The sequence below is a fragment of the Cupressus sempervirens genome, chromosome 3 (genome assembly GCF_028749045.1).
Source record: "Cupressus sempervirens isolate cs-2001-9-10 chromosome 3, ASM2874904v1, whole genome shotgun sequence".
NCBI classification, from domain to species: Eukaryota; Viridiplantae; Streptophyta; class Pinopsida; order Cupressales; family Cupressaceae; genus Cupressus; species Cupressus sempervirens.
This window is the reverse complement of record NC_143120.1, coordinates 823,808,650-823,829,219: the sequence shown is the minus strand read 5'-3', so window position 1 is coordinate 823,829,219 and position 20,570 is coordinate 823,808,650.

The window sequence follows — 20,570 nt, the reverse complement described above, 5'->3', positions numbered from 1 at the left end:
AAATATCCTCCTAATAGACAATAACAAGTTTTCCCAAAAATTTCTTTAGTACCTCATTCATAAGCCGCATGAAAGTGCTTGGTGCATTGGTTAGTTCAAAGGGCATGACTAACCACTCCTATAGATCATCCTTGGTGTTGAATGCAATCTTCCACTCATCTCCCTCTCATATCCAAATCTGGTGATAGCCACTCTTGAGATCTATCTTTGTGAAGTATTGAGCTCCACTCAAGAAATCCATAAGATCATCCATTGTTGACAAATGAAATTGGTACTTGATGGTTATTTTATTTATATCTTAAGAGTCTATACACATTCTCCACTCTCCATCCTTCTCTAATGCTAGTACTGTAGGTACTACACATGGACTCGAGCTCTCTCAAATTGAACGTTTCCTCAATAGCTCCTAAACTTTTTTTGTTAGCTCCTTAGTATTAGTAGAAGTCATCCTATGAGGAGCCTTGTTAGGAAAACTAGCCCCAAGGATTAATTCTATTTGATGACTGATTTTTCCTTATTGGTAGCAACCCTTTTGGAACATTATCAGAGATGACATCTCCATACTCACTTAATAGACCTAAAACTTCAAGTGGAACTTCACTACTACCTTCCTTATCCTTTCTAGGAATTAAAGCATAACACATATGGTGATGCTTCATGCCATCCATAAATTTTCTTCCATCAACAAGACATACCATAGCACTACCGCATACCTTTTCACCCTCCTTTATCAAGGGCTTCAATTTATGGAAAACTCCATGCTTTGTTAGAGAGTATGTATTTACATGACCATCATGTATAGCATGCCTATCAAACTGCCATGGCCTTCCTAATAGTAAATGGTAGACATCCATTGGGATGATTTCACAGAGAGCCTCATCATGGTAACTCCCAATCTTGAACTTTACCAAACATTGCTCACTAACTAGAACCTTATGATCATCCTACACCCAAGAAATCTAATAGGGTTGGGGGTATTTCTCCCTCTTGAGTGTTAGCTTTGAGACCATCTCTTCTGAGACCAATTTCTCAATGCTTCCACCATCAATAATCAAATCACAACATTTACCCTCACACTTGCACCTGGTATGAAACAAACTCCTCCTTTGTCTAGGTTTAGTCTCATTGCTTAGTAAGACCCTTTCATTAACTAAAATGTCTCCTCTCTCTACATCCTCTAAATGTGATGACTAAGTATCATCATCCACATAAGCAACCCTTTCTTTACCATCAGCTCTCCTATCTGTCCTTCCTTGGCATTAAGGGCATTCATAGGCACGATGACCTTCTTCATTACAATGAAAATAGGCACCACAAAAGCCTCCTCTTCTTGAACCTTGTCTACATGCTCTACCTCTTCCTCTTTGATCTCCAAAGTTTTGATCACAAGAGTGGTTGAAACCCTCATTCCTCTGATTTTGGCTAGTACCCACATCTTTATTTTTCTTCTGGTTCTCATTTTGGTCTCCAAATGACTTGCCGCTGCCCCTTCCTCCTTCAATATGCCTTCTTTTCCTTCCATCAAACTTTTTTTTTAGCTTCTCCTTGACTCACAAGGCAAATTGGTATGCCTCTTCAATGATAGTCATTCTAACCAGACTTAACTCCTCTTGAATGCTAGGTCTTAACCCATTAAGGTAACAAGAACCTTCTCCTTGTTTGCTTCCACATGCCCCACCCTAATAAGGACTCGGTAGAATTCCTCTGTGTATTCATAGATAGATTTTCCCTCTTGCTTTAACCCTTTCATCTTCTTGAACAAATCAAGCTTTTAATCAATAGGAATGAATTGCTTCTTTACTTTGTCCACTGTGTGATCCCATCTTGTGATTTTCTCCTTTCCTCTTCTATTTCTTTCTAATTGAATCTCTTGCCACCAGATTTTGGCATGGCCTTTCATTTTGGCCTTCATAGACTTAACCCTATCAGGGTCCTCGATATCCTCATATTCAAAATATTCCTCGAGCTCATTGACCCAATCAATCAACTCATCCAAGTTTAGATTTCCTAAAAACATGTTGATGTCAATTTTAGGTCTTTTTCCAAGCTTTGCAATGGCCCTAAAAAGATTCTTCTCCACCTAGTTTAGGAATTCTCTGTCTCCTTCCCCTTCTTTCCCAATATTTCCTTCTTCTCCATTTTCCTCCTCACTTCCATCACCTAGGTAATATTCATCTCTCTACGGATCTCCTCTTGCAATGCTTAAACTTGTCTCTGGAGGGCTCTAACCTTAGGAGGAACAACTCTGGCCCTTCCACCATGCTCTCCTCATGGAGGCATCTTCTCACTATATCAAAACCCACAACCACACAGTCCTAGTGTAAACTACCTCATAGTTGGCACTCTATCTACACACTTAAGAAAACTTGCTTTGATACCAATAATAAGGGTACACTCTAATACCACTTAATGAGGACACAACCCAAGACCAAAAATGAACACAACATAATAAGGGGAATATTATTATTAGAAGTGATATTATATTACATTTAATACAATGAAAATAGACCTAATGACGTGCCCTCGGTCCTACAATGATTTTTGATTCTAGAGAAAACCCTCCTCACCCTTCCTTCTCTCAACTCCACCAAAAATTGCATTTACAATGCAAGAAATTTCCCTAATTAACCCAAATTAGGTTTAGGATTAGGAATACATTTTAGAATATTCCATTTGGCATCCATCACCAAAACAAAAGGTTCTAGAAAACATGTCAAAAGTTCGTGTAAAATTAGAAGAATCCAAAAATGGTAGTCCAACTTCTCGGAGGCAAAACTTTTGATCTGGGACTCCAATTGACGAACCATTTACATTTTCAAAAAGATCTCCAAGTGCTCTATAGCCCATGGACCATCTTGTCTTGTCCTCCATTTTTTGGGTCTATATAAGGCTATTTAGTGCATCAAATCTGACTTTGAAGTGCTCTTAGGGGGTTTCAAGGAAACTTTAAACTATAATAACTTTCAAACGGTAAAGCCTTTTAACCTTTTTTTTTTTTTTTGGAGTGCTTTAAATTAAAATTATAATCATCCCTCTAACTCATCATAAGTATGGCTCACTTACAAAATAACCTATTTTCTACATTGATACATATCCCAAGGTGCTCAAAAACTCTAACCCAGAAAACCAATAGTGGAAGTGTGAGAGTTAGAATCTCTATTTGATCCAAATGGGTATCTAGAAATGAAAACACATTAAACAAAAACTAACACCAAGCATATTTTTGGGTGATATAGGATTGCCTTTACACCACTAGATGCTCTTGCATCAAATATGATCAGTTTTGCATGTATGTTTTAATTAAACAAATTTTTTTGCAACATTATATATATATATATATATATATATATATATATATATATATATATATATATATATATATGAAATTCCATTGCTGCTACTTATGGGTCAAGAGTGAAGATTCATATAGCCACCAGTATTAGTAGTATTACTTTTGTAACCTTTGATGTGTCCTGCAATCTATGAAAATTTTGAAATGTGTTAGATTATATATTTACAAAGATCGCTAAGTGGTGCATGATTACATTCTACTTAATACTATCATGACATACCTTCTTTTTCCCATTTTTGGTTCATTCCCTTTCCCACGTAGCCTTTTCTCTTTTGAATCTTCTATTATTTCATTCCACTCCATCGATGGAATAATAGGAGAATGGTCATACTTTGGGTTATCCTTTAGACCCCTTCTATATTGGTCTCTCATAGTCTTTATATGTTTGGATGCTCTTTTGAGAAGTAGGGCAATGTCATATTTTTTTTTTTTCTAAAATGGTCCTCAAAAGATGTAATGAGCTGAATTTTTAATTCAAGACACTATTTATTCCACCTTTTAAAAATAAAAAAATATTGTTAGATCAATAACTTTAATATAGTACAATAAATGAAAGAAGAGAAAAATATTGTAGCAATGATATGAAACTACGTACCTTTTACATATGGCGAGTCCAAATAGCTTCAATTTCATTTCAAAAATATGATAAAAGAAAACATCATTTCCTACAAAAACATCACTGGATTACCAGTCCAAAATGAGTTATGTATAAGTAACCTACAATTACATTGTAAGTAATAACAATTTTAAAGCACCTGTAAGCTTTTGTAATTTTAACATAAACATAGTTTTCTTGTTCAACAACAATGTCCCTACAAATGAACTAGTATTATTGGAATTTACAAGTGGGAAGATTACTTCTAATTGGGGGGAGGGGGGGGGATGTGAATCAAAATTACCAAACTTTATCCTCCAAAACTTATTTAACTAAAATCAATCACATGCATCTAACATATATAATTAACATGAAAGTAAAGACATGCATGAAAATAGACAACACAAGATTTGGTCACCCAGAAACCCTCCAAAATAAGAAGGTAAAATTGGGGTGGGCATGACACCCACAAATTATCACTGTAGCAATATGTAACTAGTTAAGGTCACAAAGTTTGACCACCATCAATGGTCTTCCCTATGAAAGGCCTGCCCTATTAAAAGCTTTACACCTTTTTAAAAGAGACATGTTTAAAGTATTTACAAACTCTCACTTGGAATGTCACCATGTTAAAGGATTTACAATCCTGTTAAGGATTTATAATATGGCTGCTAAACCAACCTATCATTATAGGATTTTCATTCTCCTAATACAATGTTTAGAAAGTATAGTAGAAAATATTGACCTGATTACTTACAATCTTCAATTACTGATTCTAGATCCTTGTTTCGTCAAATATGATCTGATCCTTCCTGATCAGATATAACTCTGTTTGTAGTGTTGATGCTCTATTCTGATCAACTTGATTCTACAATGTTTTTCTTCCTCTAAGTCTTTACACCCCTTTCACTTCCTTCAAAACTTTTCTTGCATTCTCTCATGCATTCCCTTATGACTCTCTCTCTCTCTCTCTCTCTCTCTCTCTCTCTCTCTCTCTCTCTCATTATGGGGTTTTAACCTCCTTTTAAAGGTTTTGAAACTTAGGGTTAGGTATGAATCTTTGATCAAGATTCATTCATCTTTCCTACTCAATTCTTTCCATATTCCCTTATTGGCTTCATGCTTTCTCCATTTTTCTGATTGGTTGCATGTTGATTACATAGGAAATGTAATAGATTTGATCTTATCTTTTAGATCCTTCAAGATTCATCCTGAGTCAGCTCAAAAATAGTTTACATCTAATTTTGTGAAGGCACAAAATCTTATGCTAATTCTGTGTTAGTCGACACTTACTAATTATTGATGCTTGGAACATATAGGATTTCTATCTTGCTCAACGCCTATAGTAACTCTATCTCACTTAGCACCTATACTATACTTGGCACATATATTGGTTGGAAATCTATTATCACTCAGCATCAATTGTCACTCAGCACTTAAAACTTTCTTGGCACTTGAATAACTTGGCACATGTTGAATTTTTGACTCAGTACATATTATAGCTTAGCATCTATATTATACTCAGCTTTAGCCTTAGAATTTTCTTAATTATGTTGACACTCAATTATCAAAACCAATGTGAGACCAACAATCTCTCCCTTTGACATTAGTGTCAAAAATACTTAACTGAGCATTATGAATCTGATCTCTATGAGTACAATATACATCTTGTTTGACATATGTACAAAACTTCAAAAAATTGTTCAAAATTTTGTAGAAGACTATATACCTCAAAACCTATAACTTACCTTGAGCTGATGTACCATTTCTATATCCAAAACTCCTTATGCTGAATTTGTCTCATGTTGCTTATTCGGATACTCTTTATCTTTGCCTTGTCATTCCTTTCATTGTCTACTCTATTTCTGTTTGCTCTATTTCTATCTACTCTATTTTTACTCCCCCTTTCACACATCTTCCCTTACAGTTTTTGTATCCTTTTGGATCTATCTCCTTATCTCTCCTCAAAAATCAAAATTTTATTATCTCCCCCTTTAGATCTTTTTTATTATCTCCATAATGTATTATCTCCCATACTTCATTAAATCTCCCCCTTTTTGACACTTATGTCAAAGGGTTCTTATGAATTAATTGAATACTTAGCCAAAAAAGATTTGTTTACCTCCATAATGATCTTCAAAGAAACATCCCAATTGTATAATGCAATTTCTAGTGCTTTATGTTGGATGACTGTCTCTGCTACAAGGTGTACTAGGCCTTCCAATGTAGAAATATTGGGATCTTTCTTCAAGACATTTTTTGCATAGCCCATTTATTTATGAAAAACTTTCATGTGAGGGGTTATGGTAGACTAGATTTGTATTAATTTGGCCTTGGTGTTTGCCTCATCTACTGTGAGTACAACTAATTCCTTTTGTGTGTGAAGCATTGTAGCAAAATTCTTCTCACTTTGAGCTAGATCCTTAGGTAGCTACATGCTAAATACTTTAAGGTTCCTTTCCAAGCTCAATATCCTCTAGCTAGTTTCTTGTTTGAAGTATCACACAATTTGGAGTATAGTGAGAATATATTCTCAGGTACTACTTTCACCTTTTCAACCTTTTTATCTAGCTCCACCTTAGAAAATGCTATTTTACTAGATATTTTCTCATTTACCTTCATTTGGAATTTCTTTTCAGACTATTCAAGCAATTTAGCATTGGTGTCTAGGTCTTCATTCTATACCTAGTCCACTATGTTGGATAGTTGCTCCATGATGGGCTTTGTCTCATTAGGTACTTGCAAGCTAAAAGCATCTATAAAGATTTAATTGATTTCTATCAATGCTTGTCTTTGGTTATACTCATTCCTAAGTATCTCTTGTTTCTTCTTTCTCTCAAGTACCTCTTGCACTTCATTTATCTAATCTATGTTCATATTTTCATAGTCATATTTTGGAATGACTATCTCTTCATCAAGTGCAGGGTCTCCATAGTGAAGTACCCTTGCTACCTTGGTAGAGCTTGAGCCTAGTGCTAATATTTGTAGTGGTACTACATCAATGCTCAGTTTCTATGTTGTTCTAGTGGGAGTCCCTATAGTAGTCAAATTAACCAATGTTTGTATTGCCTCTTGATCTTTATCCTTAGGGGTCTTCTCCTCTTCTTTTTCCTCTTTAGTTCTGCCTTGATCAATTATAGTTATCTAAGGAGGCACACCTTAACTTTGTGTTGTAGGAATTGAGGTATCCTTCTATCCTATTTTCTCCTTTTCTTTCTCCTCAATAGTTGAAGTCACCGTGACTGTGGAATCAACCCTAGCAAATGCATCTTGTGCTAGTTGCTCTTGTGGTTGTCCACTTGTAGCTTTTAGAGTATGCAAAGGTGGTTCTTATGGATTCATCTTTTCCTTTGTTATCTCAGTTATAGCCTTCTGTAGTTCCTCTACACTCATCGAGATTAGATTGGTACACAATTTTGCTTGTAGTGTTATCTAGTGAAGAATCTTTTTGAGATCCTCTACAGTCAATGGGTTAATGTTTTGACCAGACGTGTCAGGAATATCCTTCACAATTGTTGTTTCTGTAGATGTGGGTGTTGCATGTGGAGGGCTAGGTGGTGGTAGTTGTGTGTCTTACACACTCTGTTCCTATTGTTGCTCCTTATTTGTTGCCATATCACCCTTTTGTGTTTCCTTCTCTAGTGTAACTTCTTCCTTTTCTTTTTCTCCTTCTTCTTCCTTGTCATTTTCTTCTTCATTATCTTCATCATTCCTTCCCTCAAAGGGATCTTCTTGTCCTTCCTTAACTATTTGGAGGCCATTAATTACTTTCCACATGAGAGTGGACTTCTTCACAACATCTTCAATTTTATTTTGTAAAATACTAAATGCTCTATATCTGCATGCAAATTTTCTCCCATTTGTTCAATGTATTCATTTACCTGGGCTACTATGGACCTATTTTTCTTCCAGCTAACCTTTCCAAAAGAAGGAAATTCGTTCTATACATAAAAGAATATACATATAAAAATTGCTCTAAATTTGCATTTGCCTCCCTTTGTTCTTCTTATAGCTCCCAAATTTGCATTGATCTATTGTAATTGCAGTTTTGCTAGATCATAAGTATGATCCTTTTTAACAAGTTCATAACCAACATTCACTACAATACATGGAACACTATTGAGTCTACTAGATTGGTAGAATTTTTGGGGAATGACTCTAATAGAAAAATCAACAAGAGGATCCTTAATGGTATCTATGGTCATGCCTCTCTTGTTCCAGCTGGCTCTAGTATTCTTTTCAATAGCTTCTTTGGAGTCACTTCTCAGTGTTTTAGGCTGATCTAGGTTTGGATACCCTGTTACCCTATGAATAATCCTTTTTGATATCTTAACTAACCCATCTTCTAACCACAAACTACCATCATGTATCCTACTAAGTACTATTCTAATCCATTCAGTCTTAAAGATGATAGGGAACTCTAGGACATGAGTTAAGCCCTTCTTCTCAATGATTTGGAATTCTTCCTTCAAGACTCCATTCTCACACAATCTATCATATGCTTCCCTAATTTCCATGTCTCCAATGGCACCTATTTTGTAGTTATAGCATCTCCTAACATCTTGAACCATTACTACCTTAGGAGGAATTACAGATAAGGCTTTGGTAGGGTCATTTTTGTATGCAACTTTAGGGATAGGTCAAAAATCATGCTATTTAACTTCATTTGACACTAACTAAAATTCAAACAGCTCTTTATGCTAAGATTTTCTAGAACTAGATGCCATTTGTGGAATCTATGGTTTAAACACAGAGAAATTTTGAAACTATGTAGCTTGGAACTAGTATAAATACTTTGAATTGTCAAAACTATGCTGAGTCTTTGTTGAAATCTACTCAAAAGCTTGGAACAATACTTGGAAAAAAAAAATTTCTCTTCTCATCTTTTTCTCTTTGTTTGTGATGGTGAAAAATGATTCAAAATGTGATCATATACCCTTATTTTATAGCATTTAATGCTTAGTGTATTTATAGCTATCCTCTCGGCTCCTTCAGTAATTTTCCTTTACTTAGCTTCCATTGTCTTCCCAAACACTCAACATATATTGGAGTTTCCCTTACTCAGCTTCAACTAGAATTTCCCTTGGCTCAACATCCTCTACTAGCTCGGTTGCAACTAATCACTTGGCTTCTACTGACTTTGGTAGACAACTCGGCATGTACTATCATTTTAGTCTACATCTGAGGGAAACTTTCCTTACTTGGAAACACTTGTGAAAACTTTAAATTTTAACTTTGAATCTTTATTTATGCGGATCTCTCATTTTCAGTACTTACTTGTCTAGGAACTAATGTATGATAAAGCATTGTATATCATTTCCACATACCTTCTTTTGCTTAGTTGGATGAAGTGTGACCACTTGACCTTTTAGGTGAAGTGATCCCTTCATTGGATGTGTTTCTTCCATCTTTCTTCTTCCATGTTCTACATCTACCTTCCCTTTTCCTTTTTTGAATTCTAAGTTGGATGCGTTTGACCTTGTTGGACAATTTTCGCTGATATGACCAATCTTCAAACAACTAAAGCATGTAGTTTGGCTCAACCATTTGCTGTAGTTTCCACTAAAATGTGTTCTTATGGAATTTTCAGGGATGTGTACATACTCTTGATAGTAGTGACAGTTGTGTCTAGTGTTATAGTCCCAATTGGAGTGATATCCATGATTGTTTGACCTTGCTAGTTGATCAAGTGTCCACATAGGCTTTGATTTTCACTCAAAGGCTTTATGTCCATACTTCTTGCAATTGTAGCAGTGACCTTCAAATCTTGGTGTTCTGATGGTTGTAGTCATGTAGTCATGTGCTTGATGTCCTTGCTTGTTGCACTTGTGACAGTGACCCATATTCTTAGGTTTGTCATGTTGATTAGCATTCTTTCTCTTGCACACATTAGAGGTATGTCCCTTTTTACCACAAAAATGACAAGTGGGTTTAGTATTCTTAACCTAGTCACTTCTTTCTTCTATAGTCTTGGATGATTCTCATTTTTTACTGCTGGAATATCCTAGTCCTAAAGTGTCATTACTTGATCTTGATGATTTCAAAAGTTGTTCAAAATACTTGATGGCTTCATTGGGTTTGTTGAAGTTCTCTACAATTTCCCTTTCTCTTTTCAAGTCATTTTGCAGTTCATTTTTCATCTTCAATGTGGATATCTCAATGTCCTTGACATTCAACTCATGATGTTCATACATCCTCTGGCTTAGGGTGTCTATCTGCATGTTGGAAATTCTTGCAAGCTCAATTGACTTTTACTCCAATCTGTTGGCAAGATTTCTCTTGTCTTCTTCTATCATATCCTTATCTTCAAGAGCTCTTTTCTTCGATTTAGTCACTTCACAAAGCATCATGGCTTGTGATTCTAGTTCAAGCTTGATAGTTCTAATCTCTTCTACTTGATCTCTATTCTTCTCCATTAGATCTACTATTGTTGCATCAAACTCCTTGGAATCTCCATTTGTAAACACTTTTGAGGTGTTAATCTCCTTGTACTATGTATCGTTCTCTGCTATGGAAATCTCTCTCCTTCTCCTTAAGGATTTTCTCAGTTCTTCCCTAACTTCTTCTAGAGAATGTAGAATGAGATGTATCTCAATTTTTTGGTTCTCTATGATCTTCCCAAGTTTGTAGACTTCCATTTCTAGATCTTTTTCTCCAAGTTGAAAGGCTTCTCCTTGTAAGAACTTAGCTCTGATACCAATTGTTGGAATTTACAAGTGAGAAGATTACTTCTAAGAGGGGGGGTGGGTGAATTAAAAGTACCAAACTTTATCCTCCAAAACTTATTTAATTGAAATCAATCACGTGCATCTAACACATCTAATTAACATGAAAGTAAACACATGCATGAAAATAGAAAACACAAGAATTGGTCACTGAAAAACCCTCCAAAATGAGAAGGTAAAATTGGGGTGGGGATGACACCCACAAATTATCCCTACATCAATATGTAACTATTAAATTTACAAAGTTTGACCACCATCAATGGTTTGCCCTATGAAAGGCCTACTCTATTAAAAGCTTTACACCCTATTAAAAGTGACTTTTTTAAAGGATTTATAAACACTCACTTGGAATGTCACCCTATTAAAGGATTTACAATCCTATTAAGAATTTACAATATGGTTGCTAAACCAACCTATCATCATAAGATTTTCATTCTCCTAATACAATGGCCAAAAAGTATAGTAAAATGTATTGACCTAATGACTTACAATCTTCAATTGTTGATTCTAGATCCATGTTCTATCCAATCTGATCTGGTCCTTCTTGATCTTATATAACTCTATTTGTAGTGCTAATGCTTTGTTCTGATCAACTTGATTCTACAGTGCTATTCTTCCTCTAAGTCTTTACACCCCTTTCACTTCCTTCAAAACTTTTCTTGCTTTCTCTCATGCATTCCCTTATCTCTTACTCTCTTGAATTATGGGGTTTTGACCTCCTTTTAAAGGTTTCAAGACTTAGGGTTAGTTATGAATCTATGATTGAGATTCATCCATCTTTCCTACTTAATTCTCTCCATATTTTCTAATTGGTTGCATGCTTTCTCCATTTTTATGATTGGTTGCATGTTGATTACATAGGAAATGTAATAGATTCAATCTTATCTTTTGGATCCTTCAAGATTCATCTTGAGTAGGCTCAAAAATGGTTTAGATTTGAGTTTGTGAAGGCACAAAATCTTATGCTAATTCAGTGTTACTCCACACTTATTGATTGCTGATGCTTGACACATAGAGGATTTTTGTCTTGCTCAGCTCCTATAGTAACTCTATCTCGCTTGGCATCTATACTTTACTTAGCACATATGCTAGCTTGACATCTATTATCACTTGGCATTAATTGTCACTTGGGAATTGAAACTTGCTCAACACTTGAATAACTTGGCATCTATTGAATTTTTGACTCGACACATACTGTAGCTCGACATCTATATTATACTTGGCTTCAACCTTAGAATTTTCTTAATTGTATTGATACTCAATTGTCAAAACCATTCTGAGACCAACAAGTACTAGTCACATGAGCTACTCCTAAAAATGGTCTAGCTTCAGTAGTAGTCGTCTCTATTGTTCTATCAACTAAAGGTCTATCTAGTAGTACAAAAAATAGGTCCATGAGTATAAAATCCATTCAAAAAAATGCATGATTTATGCATTACAAAATATAGCAAAAAAAGGTTTTATCAATTATACTTGCCATATTTGAAGATGTTTTCAAGCTCCTTGTTGCTAACAATGCAGTCAAAAATTAGAGCGATGACAAAAGGAGGCGTTCGCACTTCATTATGAGCTAAAGAATATATTTTTAGAAAAGAAATTTGTAATGCATAAAGATCAAATGGGATGCTAGCTAGAAGCATTTGAAAATAAAAGTTAAGTGTTATAATGTTGATGAAGACAAAAAAAAATGTTGCACTAGTAGGGCCACAATCTTCTATTATTGTTCATATTATTTCACATGTAGCCAGTGAACTTCATGTGCCAATTCTTTAATTTGGACCAATAGATCCAACTCTCTCATCATATCAGTATGGAATGATTGGTTTCTATGGGAGAAATGGATAGCTTCTTATTATGGTTGCATATACAGATGATATGTATGGAATGATGGCAGTTGCAACTGTGATTGGTTTCTATGTATGAAAAGATATAATTCTCACATTGAATTTTTTGGTGCACTAGAGTTAATTTGCATATGCATACTAGGTTTATCTTTTTTATAACTGTAGTAGTGCAAAAATTTGATGCAAGAATGTGGTGTACAACTGCTATATTCTTTCTTCTCATAGGAGTTATTTTATGGACTTTGGAGCATAAATCAAACTATGATTTTCAAGGATGTTGAAAGGAGAAAACCATAGTGTTAGCAAATATATTTGCATCATTTTTTTTTTTCATTTGCAATGGATAAAGATCAAATTTAAGTGTTACAATGTTGTAAAGAGAAAGTGTTACTTACATGAAGGTTGTGCACTACAACCCTTGCCATATTGACCATGCCATATCATAGGTGTCACAAAGTCTTGTAAGAAGAACACATAATATTTTAGATCATGATCCATAAGATTCTGTAAAATATAAACATCTATTGAAATTTAATTATTTCTTAAAAACTAATTGCTGCTTACCTTCAAAGAATTGACTCTAAGTATCAATTCTTTTTTCAGTTCCTCTATCTCCTTAGTCATGTTTCTCTCGAGGACAAGGTTAAGAATTTCATCACTATATTTTTCTATGAGTTTATGGGCCATTAATATCGGGTCAACGCTATAGGCGATGTCATCTAAAAATGAAACCTATGTTTTAGATGGCATTTGATCTACTATCATTTTTACTTTTCCGTATCAATTAGTATCAAATTGTCAGATCAATATCAATAAAATTCTATCAGAATAACTCCAAATCCATGAAGAAAAGAACATAATAATATGACATTTGTTTCTATATAATTTGTACAATTACACTAATTAAGGTTTACTTTCATTGAAGGTGTGTGAGATGGTACATCCTCGCCTATGCCTTGTGGTGTATACATGTCACCCTATGAAAAAGATTAATAATTCTTCGTAATCAATAGTGAAATAAAAGTAATAGACTTACCAAAAAAAATTTAAAAATAGTAGATTATATATTGGAGTCAATATTAATTGGAGGTGATTGTCTTAAATGTTATACTTACCAGTCCCATGATAGGAGAATTTTTTTGTATCTACGCAATTCAAATTGTAATCTATTAGAACCTCTTCCCCTACACTTATTGATTTTATAACACATACAAAAACATAATATCCCTTGTATTCCTCAAATATACAATTTGGTCACTTATTAGTTGACACAGGTTAAGAACTATTTATAAATCCTTCAATATTCCTTGTTTCTTTTGGCCTTCCATCAATATACATAGCGAGCCTTTTACTTTAATCATTTTCTTTGCATTGTATATAATTGCATACATATGCATGCTTTTTTTATATTTCACAATCTGCATCCAATTGTTGTAATTGTAACAAGGTCTTACATACTCCATTAATTCAACAACTTTTTTGTAATTGACCTTTATGCCATCCATGGAAAATAGGCCCAAACCATGTAATGAAGATGGAGTTGTGAGATATATCCTTTTGTTAACAGAAAAATTAGTGTTAACTAGAGGTAGTTCCTTGGGTACCCATTCTTTTTGAAGATGTGTGTGCCTTAAGGGAACCTTCCTATCACCTTCACTCTCATTATCATAAGAACATGAGCCTCCCTCAACAAGAAAAAAATTGCATTTATTTATTGAATTTTCTTTTAATATTTTTACCTCTAGTTGATCTCCCTATTTTATACCTACTAGATGTCTCACTTTTGTCTTCTATTCCTACATTTTCCTCACTTGAGTAAGACTGGTCAGAAGAATATCTAGTTGGTTATACCTAAAATCCATTAAATGAGAGACATACTAGGAATAAAGTTGATGTTGATGGGAAAGAGAAGATATGAAATAAAAAATTGTATCTATAGGGTCTATATACATATGTGGATAATTTATCTTAAGTTAGCCAAAAATTATGTAGAAGAAAAAAATTACATGATGCATTCATCGAAAACATTGTATATTTTTTAATGCCTTACCTCTACTTTATGTGTGGTATCTATGCAATATCATTGTATATACTCCATGATAGTAGAGTTTAACACATAATAACTTAATTATAAAAACATACAATTCAAACAAATTTCTATTAATAAATCATGGCCCCATCATACTTGAAATTGATCATACATCAGCAAACATTTCATTGATCATGTCCTTGATTATCATATTCATCCATGTCATCATCACCATCATCATACTTGTCAATTTGATCATAATTGTTACCACCACCATCCTCATTGCCATCATCATCATCTTCATCACGATTATCATGACCATCATCATCATGACCATCACCACCTTGATCATCACCATCATCATCATCAACATCACCAGAATTTTCTTCTTCTTCTTCTTCATTGTTGTGTAATAGTTGCTCATGATCATCATTTACTTTGTCTTCTAATTCTTTACTATCTTCTTCTTCCATCACATTATACTTTACCAACCTTCCTCTTAGATAATGTCTAACAACAAATGACCAACCTAATTTATGTAGAATGCCAAAGTAAAAAACTTGCTCACATTGTCTTGGAAGAATATAGGGCTAATCTCTAACTAGCTCAAATGATCTTGTATTAATCATTGTTTATATATAAATGATATTTCAGATAAAAATACACAATAACTTACATAAAAATTAAAGCATGTCATATATATATATATATATATATATATATATATATATATATATATACAACAAATGTAAGAAATAACACTTCTAACCTCATGCATTTTCCAAGATCATATATAACTTGTATAATACTATTGTCAAACTGGTGTGGGAGGGATAGAGGTAGGACATACTACAATCATTAAAAAAAATCTTTTCAATATATTATGATAATAGGTAACTTACAAGCAATTTTATGAATATATTACAAATAGAGAACATGAATTACCTTAATGAAGGTATGTCAATCATGTGTTTTCAACCCTAACCCAAAATCATCTTTCTTTGATACAAGACTGCTTATATTTGCACCAAATCATGTGGGAATTTTTTTTTTTATCACTTCTTTTAATGCATCACTTTGTTGCTTCATTAATAACCAAGGAAGGGCGCTAGTATTTATGTAGTCTCCATTGCTATTTGATTCAATGAAATTTTTTAGTGCATGATTGGATTCATGAATATCATTACAAATTTGGGAAATTTTTTCTCTATCATGCCTTCCATCTAATATTTTTCGTAGTGTCTAAGTTACATTCTTTTGCAATATGCATGGCATCAAACAAATGCATGATTGGGAGATTATTGTAGTATGGTAACCTACTAAATTGAGTAAGATACCTTTTTATTCCTCTAAAAAGGTGGTCATTGATGCCTTGATGACCTTTATGAGCATTGATTAAATCATTACTAAATAAAAGATAATATCAAAATATAAATTTCAAACTTCAAACCACAAACTGGACATTACCTCAGTGATTTAGTTGATAGTACTCCAACTTCCATAGATGAGGTGTCATTCTCCATGACCTTGATGTTGTCTCTTTAGAAAGTTTCTAAACTCATCAAACACCTACTTTCTTAAACTTCTTGAATGATGAGATTTCATCTTCAAACCACAAACTAGACTTGCAAATTTTCCATTTATTTGAAGACCTAAAAGATCATTAAAATTATCATGCACAACTTAAACATAAAACACTAATGTGTAAGCACCATTACAAACCAAAAATATGTGACCTTAACAATATAACATACCACAAAAATGAGTTGGCATAGGGGCATCGTGTATTGTCCATACAAGCATTTCATGGAATTGAAATTTTCTTTGTCTTATTGGTCTAGAGATGGCATACATAGTGACTCAATTCCATAACTTGGACAAATCATCAATAAGAGGCTCAATATACACATTCATATCTTTAACTTGGTACTTACCTCATAATTGAATGAACAAAAACATTGCATAATTATTATAACCATTTTGATGCACTGTTTATAGATTAATTTAGATAACTATTAAAAGAAAAAATACCTAGTATAATCATTGAAAACATTATGTGCTCCCTTTTTATGGAAATCCAAGGAGGAATGTTATTGTTAATAACAAAAATAGACCACACTGAAAAAAAAAATCTCATATCTCCAAATGGATTGACACTATCCATTGCTAATGAAAGCTTGAGATTATGATGTTCTTCATTAAAGTGTTTCCATGTTTTTTCTATCTCTTTAAATGTAGAAACATCCATAGGCATTCACATAATGTCATCTTGACTTCTATTGCATGTATGCTAATCCATAAGTTATGCCAAGCTAGTGCACCTAAATAATCATTCAAGACATGAAATAATGAGAATGTACTGAAGAACCTTGTAAGGCACTTTTTTTGTTATTTGATCTTACTGATATCTACTAATATAACAATCAAGGCATTCTATTACAAATTCATGTTGTTTATGATATAGAATGTGATCATTGGGATATGCATGTATTGTTTGATACTTCATTCTAATTTGATTCATAATGGTAGATAATTCTCGATGCAAACAAGGTAGAATGTTTCATGGTGGTAACAAAAACTCACCTATCAACCTACAACAAAAAATATGAATTGTTAATATAATGAATAGTAACAGTATGCTAATATTGAAGATGAAAAAAATGGCTTACCTTACTATATGTGAGATTGATAAATTGGATAAACCATTCATAACTTTCAAGTTCGCCATCAACACTATAGCAAAGAGAAGAGTTGTTTAGGAACCTTGGTATAGGGGCTCGCATATCTTCTCAAGTATAGGTATATCAAGACCATCTTCTTCCTCATTATCAAATGTTCTAGTACCTTCATGGTGAACATCTTTATCAGTTGCACCAATACCATCTTCTTCAATCGTGTCCTCTGACACATTATTATCTTCTTCCATGGGAGTATTATCCTCAACTTGGATATTCACACCTCTATGTTCCTTTAGTTGGAAATCCACATTCACCAATCAAAAAAATCATGGCCCTCTTCAACATGACCATGTTGCCTATAATGACTCTAGGTTATTGTGATTAAAATTCTTTGATTCTGTAAGCCTTTACACTTTTTGCAAGGATAATTACATTTATCAACTTTTCTTCAAAACAGAGACCACAATCTAGCAATTGTCTCGTTATTTTGTTTTGGGTTCATATTATCAAGCGTGATCTTTCTTCATAGGAAAATATATCTACAAAATTATTGGACATGTTGTACTTAATGTTTATATCTACACATATGGTTTTGAAAGGAAAATATGGTTTAATTAATGTGTATATCTACAAAAATATTGTACATGTTTTACTTAATGTTTATATCTACACATATGGTTTTGAAAGAAACATTTGGTCTAATTAATGTGTATATCTACAAAAATATTGGACATGTTGTACTTAATGTTTATATCTACACATATGGTTTTGAAAGAAAATTACATGGCGTACTTAAAGTGTATATCTACAAAACTATTGGACATGTTTTACTTAATGCACGAATATCTGCACATATGGTTTTGAAAGAGAAATTTGGTCTAATTAATGTGTATATCTACAAAAGTATTGGACATATTGTACTTAATGTTTATATCTACACATATGGTTTTGAAAGAAATTTTTTTTTACCTCGCTCAAATTCACCCATATTATAATCAATGAAAAATTTCCCACTTACAATGCTCATTATACAATATTTAATCACCAAGCTCATCTCCTTGGTATTTAATTGTTCATCTAAATTAAGTTTACAATCAACATGGTACACAAGAGATCTCATTATAGCGTAGTAGTCTTCTACGAATCATTATGCCCACATGGAGTACTTGAGCTCACTTGAGGAGAACATGTTAGCCCAAATTTATAATCAAAGTATTTTATCTCTTAGCTCCTCAATTACTACTATACAATCTAAACTTTTTGATTATTTGTATTTAAAGATTTACTGTTAAGGAAATTAGCAAGGAAGCAAGGATGAAGGTAAACTTCTAGTTTTGAATTTCCATTCTGATTTGTTGAACTAAATAAGCACCAAAAGAAAGAGAATGACAATAGGCAAAAACTTGAAGGTCCCAAGTCCAAATGATAGAAGAAGCCAAAGATTTCATTACAAGTATCACCTCCCAAAATCCAATAAGAGAAAAAAAAAAAAAAAAAATTTGTAGAAATGCAAGATGTAGGAGTAGAAGAGTTGGACAAGCTCCTAAGCAAGATGGCCAAATATAAAATTTTGGATATATTAGGTGATTAATAAATTTCCAACTTGACACATGGGAATGAGTCAATCTCAAGCATCCTAGAATGCATTTTAGGCAAATTCTTGCATGTTATAATAAGGCCTATGGGCAAGTTGTAGGTTAGTCAACATTGGTCAATGCTATGAGTTGACCAAAAATCTTCAATTTTATGTTTTTTAGAGTTCTTGCATGATTTATCAAGTTTTGGTAGGCATTTAAAGCCATTTTTTTGGAAATATTAAAAGTTGCAAAAATTGTCAACAAGTTGTCATGCAACTTTTCTTGCAAATTTGGAAGGTCAACAGTCACACTTTTGTTTTGATTGAACAAGTAGAGGTGACTATGTAAGGTCAAGAGGCTTGGCCTATAAATTGAATGTTATTCAACCTATGAATTTTTTTCGTGTTATGATGTACACAATTTAAATCAATAAAGCAATTTTTGGTGAGAAAATAAGTGTAGCCAACAAGTACTATTTTGATATTTCCTTGCAAAGTTACAATAGGTACATGTTTTAATTGTGTAAAGTTATATTATTGCTCCTTGGTGAATGTACTAATTATTTTTTGGTGAATAGTATTAGCTTGAAGTAGATTTTCTTTATTTTGTGCATGTTGGTTACCCTAATCTATGATTAGGGTTTTAACTGAAATGGAGTCTCCTTCCTAATCCCCTCAGTGGAAAACCCTAGTTTTTTTTGTATAGAAGGGGTATAGGATGGAGCTGATTATTATACTTTTCATTTTACTACTACCAACTTTCTTTGAGTATTCTAATAGTATTTGAGCTAAGCGATGTAAAAGAAATACATGGTGCTAAAATGTAGTGATGGTCAAGCATCAAAGTCTTCAGATGCTGAGTGAACAGTTTTGGACATAGTTGTTTGTTATCGCACAAACTTCTATGTAAACCATTTTTGTGCTAACATAATGATTGTTTTATGATTTTAGAAGATAAGTATGGAGTTATATTATGATTCCCTATGCAGTATATGCAACCAATCAAATTAAGGGATGAATTAAGTGGCAATATGGATCAACCTCAGTCATTGATTCTTACCTAACTCATCCCACCTATATTTATTTAATAAGCAAAACCCTAAAGATTATGTATGCCCAGAAGGAGACAAATTCTAAGTTTATAGAGAGCATTCATGGTGGTTATGAAGGTTGTGACAATAATTTAAATTGCAGAATTAGTTAGAGAGAATAGAGGAAAGAAGAGATAGAATAGAGGAGACATATCTGATTAGAAGGGTCAAGGATTTATTAGTAAAGATAAGATCTAACATCTATCAAAAGAGTGCTAACCAAAGGATCATGGTGTTGGATCATTCTAACAGGTGATATCGAGAAAATATCCTAACAAAGTAGTCTTAATAGGCTTTTGTAAATCTCTTAACTAAGTGTTTTCTTTATTGTAAGTTTAAATCCACTAACAAAGCACACTTTTAACAAGGTGTTGAAATTGTTTAATAAGGTGAGACCTAATAGTCTTTGTAAGCCTTTAACAAGGTAGAACCCTCATAGGATAGATTGTATTTTATGGTTAAACTCATTGTAACCATAATTGACTACATTTTACAACTGCAACAGTGAAGATTTGTGAGTGTGATCCCCACTACATTTTTACCTTCTTATTGGAGGGTTTTTGGGTAACAAATTTATTGTTTCATGTTATGGATGTAAGTGTGTAGCTAACTATTTTAGTTTTTATGCTAAATTATGAGAGGGATGTGTGTTGAATATTTTATGGTTAAATTTTTGAAGT